This window comes from Schistocerca piceifrons, chromosome 3 (assembly GCF_021461385.2).
Source record: "Schistocerca piceifrons isolate TAMUIC-IGC-003096 chromosome 3, iqSchPice1.1, whole genome shotgun sequence".
NCBI lineage: Eukaryota > Metazoa > Arthropoda > Insecta > Orthoptera > Acrididae > Schistocerca > Schistocerca piceifrons.
Genome location: NC_060140.1, coordinates 123,729,020 through 123,733,672, shown reverse-complemented (window position 1 = coordinate 123,733,672; position 4,653 = coordinate 123,729,020). Strand labels below are relative to the sequence as shown.

At 40.8% G+C, this 4,653-nt stretch overlaps 1 non-coding gene across 1 annotated transcript; it reads right to left on the bottom strand.

The window, feature by feature from the left end:
* Nucleotides 1–1,650: 1,650 nt before the first annotated feature.
* Nucleotides 1,651–1,725, bottom strand: Trnas-cga. The gene has a single exon. It is a non-coding gene; the product is annotated as a tRNA-Ser (tRNA).
* Nucleotides 1,726–4,653: the final 2,928 nt, after the last annotated feature.

Sequence of the window (4,653 nt, the reverse complement as noted above, 5' to 3'; positions counted from 1 at the left end):
TGAAAGTAACTGCGAAGAAGCCATAGGTAACAGAAGAAATACTTGATAGAAGGAAAAAGGAAGTTCCCAAAATGTTCAGGGAAGTTTGGAAATGCAGAAATACAAGTCGGTGAAGAATGAAATAAATAGGAAGTGCAGGAAAACTACAGCGAAACGGCTGCATGAAAAATGTGAAGAAATCGAAAAAGAAATTATTGATTGGCGGAAAGACTGACTCAGCGTGTAGGAAAGTGAAAACAACCTTAGAAGAAATTAAAAGCAAGGGTGGTAGCATTAGGAGTGTAACGGGAATTCCACTGTTAAATGGGGAGGTGAGAGCGGATATGTGGAACGAATACAATGAATGCCTCTATGAGGGGAAAGATTTGTCTGATGTGATAGTAGAAGAAACAAGAATCGATTCAGACGAGATAGGAGATACAGTATTAGAATCAGAATATAAAAGAGCTTTGAATGACTTAAGATCAAATAAGGCTGAAGGGATAGATAACATTCCATCAGAATCATTGGTGTGTAGACTTTACGAGTCTAGTGAAATAGCATCTGACTTTCGGAAAAATATCAACCACAATTCCGAAGACTGCAAGAGCTGAGAATCAGCTTAACAGCTCATGCACCCCAGTTGCTGACAAGACTAATATACAGAAGAACAGAAAAATAATTGAGGATGTGTTAGACGACGATCAGTCTGGCTTTAGGAAGGTAAAGGCACCAGAGAGGCAGTTCTCATGTTGCGGTTGATAACGGAAGCAAGATTAAAGGAAAGTCAAGACACGTTCAAAGGATTTGTCGATCTGGTAAAAGCGTTCGACAACGTCAAATGGAGCAAGATGTTCGAAATTCTAAGGAAAATAGACGTAAGCTATAGAGAGAGACGGGTAATATACAACATGTACAAGAGCCAAGGGGGAATAATAAGAGTGTAAGATCAAAAACGAAGTGCTCGTAGTAAAAAGAGTGTAAGATAAGGATGTAGTCTTTCCCCCTTACTGTTCAATCTGTACACCGAAGAAGCAATGATGGAAATGAAAGAAAGGTTCAGGAATATAATTAAAATTCAAGGTGAAAGGATATCAATGATACGATTCGCTGATGACATTGCTATGCTCAGTGAAAGTGAAGAAGAATTACACGATATGCTGAATGGAATGAACAGGCTAATGAGTACAGAGTATGGATTGAGAGTAAATCTACGAACGACGAAAGGAATGAGACGCAGCAAAAATGAGAACAGCGAGAAACTTAACATCAGGATTGATGGTCACGAAGTAGATAAAATTAAAGAATTCTATTAACCAGGCAGCAAAATAACCAATGACAGACAGAGCAAGGCTCAAAATGGCTCTGAGCACTAACTGCTGAGGCCATCAGTCCCCTAGAACTTAGAACTACTTAAACCTAACTAACCTAAGGACATCACACACATCCATGCCCGAGGCAGGACTCGAACCTGCGACCGTAGCGTCGCGTGGTTCCAGACTGAAGCGCCTAGAACCGCTCAGCCACTCCTAACGAACCAGAAGGACATGGAAAGCAGACTAGCAATGGCGAAAAGGCCCACAACATTTCCAGTTTCTCGGAGCTTCTTTTGACTGGCATACGTTAAATTGTGTAACCCAACATTGAAACTTCCTGGCAGATTAAAACTGTGTGCCCGGCCGAGACTCGAACTCGGGACCTTTGCCTTTCGCGGGCAAGTGCTCTACCAACTGAGCTACCGAAGCACGACTCACGCCCGGTTACTCACAGCTTCACTTCTGCCAGTACCTCGTCTCCTACCTTCCAAACTTTACAGAAGGTCTCCTGCGAGGTCTCGGTCGGGCACACAGTTTTAATCTGCCAGGAAGTTTCATATCAGCGCACACTCCGCTGCAGAGTGAAAGTCTCATTCTGGATCGCCCAACATTGTTTCTCAATAGCTGTATCTTACGCATTTTCGTTCCCTCAACTCTACGAACAACTTTGATGGGGTATCAACTCGAGTTTTGCAACGTAGAACTTTAATGATATCTTGAGGTTATTTTTTAAGAAAGTGCTTTCAACTTTGTGCGAAGCAAGCCATCGATTCTTTAATTGTGACATTGTATAAGTCAGTTCATGTTTAAAGCCATTCTTTTCTTCGTCATGAAGGCGGGAACTGATAATATATAATGTTCCATAAAGTCCAATGTTTGTACAAATTCTTTTGAGAATTTCTCTTCAAACGACGATAGAGGCGTTTTCCTGTCATAATTTTGTCTTTTGAAGGATCTAGAGTAAAAATAAAATGCTTTCATAATTCTTTTCGTAGATGATTTTTTTTTTGTCCTGGCAATCCATTAACGTAAAAACAATCGCAGAAAATCAAACTGCGGTATTCAGCGTCTACTTTTTTAAATTTGCAGTAGAGGAGTGATTTTTCTATCACACTGCATTAACAAATACGAAGAGAAATACCCTGAACTATAAGAAAAATAATGATTAGTAATAAAAGTAGTAAATAATATGGATGAAAATAATCTTAAACAACGGTACATACCCGGATCTTCGGAATCCATATTGCTTTTCACCACACTTCAAGTAAAAACGCACTTTAACACGTTCACAAACGCAAAGTGATTTCAAACCAGCAGAGAAGCTTCAGATGCAGTGCAAACAAGACGTAAATATACATCAGCTCTACCATGTATCAGTGCAAATAACACACTGCCTCAGCAATGCCCCGTCTCCCAGACTACGGCAATAAGTTCTGTATTCCGGGAATTCCTCGCATTTGAAAGCTGGACTTTTTGGCTAGCTTTTAAGGCAAAGTACCCCTATGTGTGGTGGCAGCTCTCCGAATCACAAAAGGAGACGTAGGAATGACGATAGGTATTAGCGTGGTTATTCGAACCTCGGTAACGGCGACTACAATGACCAGAACAATAGAAGTTAGTGGGGACCACCGCCAAATACTCACTCGCAGTACAGTTCGAAAAGCAATTTTCAGAATCCACAGTGGCAATATCACTAGGGAAATCAGCCACCGTTTGATCAGGAGAGAAACACTTTTCAACAATCGAATCCGACCCCGAATCCTAATGGGGACCCGTAACGGGGAAATACAAGCCCAGCGGTCACTGATAATGCACATTCGTTGGTTACGAATGCATCACACTAAGCATGTTTGCGCAAATCGTTAACAACATTCCGTTGTATAATACGACATATACACCATCAAACCTAATACACAAAAACAAAGAAAAGAACATATGGGTTACACCGATTCCGCGTATGCCTAGAGAGAAGGTATCCCTTGAAGAAAAAGTCAGGTAAGTATTAATATCTTTAACAGAAAGTGCCAAGGTGCGAAAGATTCGTTATGATAAGCAGGTGCGTAGAGCGGGAAGATAAGAGGTTTGTACGCACATCGCGACCTGAAGAAGTACTTCCTGTGTGAAAACATAAAGAAACATTACTGCAGAGACAGTAAAGAAAAAAAAGTCACAACAACACAACATACTGGTGCTATTCTACCTTTTACACAGTACGTAAGTAAAACAAAAAATTAGTATATTTATGTGGCTAATGACGCTGAAAATTGGGATAGGATACATTTGTGACTAAAAAGAAGCGAGGAACTGTAATTGTCAGGCAAGATAGTGTATTGATCACTGTAAATTAGGTTAAGTAGTAGAGGAATCCAGAGTCTGTGGGCACGGACCCCGCAAAGTACTTGCCTACAGGTTGATCAAGATGACTGGACAAAGGAAGAAAAAAATTTGAACTCCTTAAAGGAATGGAATAGAGGAATGAATATGAATAGATTTTTCTTTGTCTTTGCATAAATACACAAAGTCCATTCGACTAATATTACTCTTGACGCAAGTAAAGGCTAACTGGTCGGAACTTATAGAAAAGTGCGAATGCTGTTAAGCACAGTAGTTAAATTTTACCTTTATTTTTAAGAGAAATATATTAATGCTTAGGTCTAAATTTTGGAACTCGAAGGAAAAACCACTTCTGACCTACAAAAAAGTAATTGTACAGCGTGGAGCATACAAAAGTGGCCTAGATGAGTGCAAAGCATTTGTGGTAGCGAAGGAGGAGAAGACCTACAGTTACTTCCAACAGGAAGGAGCAACTTCCCATCATCAGGCCGAACCTTGGAGCACCTTCACACAGTCTTCACAGGTCACCTGATCTCTCAGCGTGCGAGTATTCTTTGTGTGGGGTGCCTTCAGGTCTAAGGTGTGCCGCAACAAACCTCATGTCTTCAAGAACTGCAACAGAACATTTCGGATGAGACTGCAGCAATTCCAGCAACCCAGTTTCGATTCACTTTCATCAACTTGCTGTCCAGGGCCCAGAAGTGATAAGAGATGAATGGTGGTCACTTTCAACACGTGCTATAATCGGGTTAATACTGTATTTCCTCTCCCCAGCTGTTTCTGTGTACCTTGGAACTCCGTTCTCTGGGCCACTTTTATTTGCCCCAACCTGTATAAACCATTTGGGAAGAACTAGCAAAGAACTTTGTTTCGTAGTGAGGTGCAGGACCCAAACGTTTACCACATTTTTAGCATAGACTGGTGCTCTAACAGAAACACAGAAACGAATGAAGAGACATAAATATACGGAACATCACAACGAGAGCTCAGCTTTAGCAAGTACTGCTTTTATGTAATAGCTACC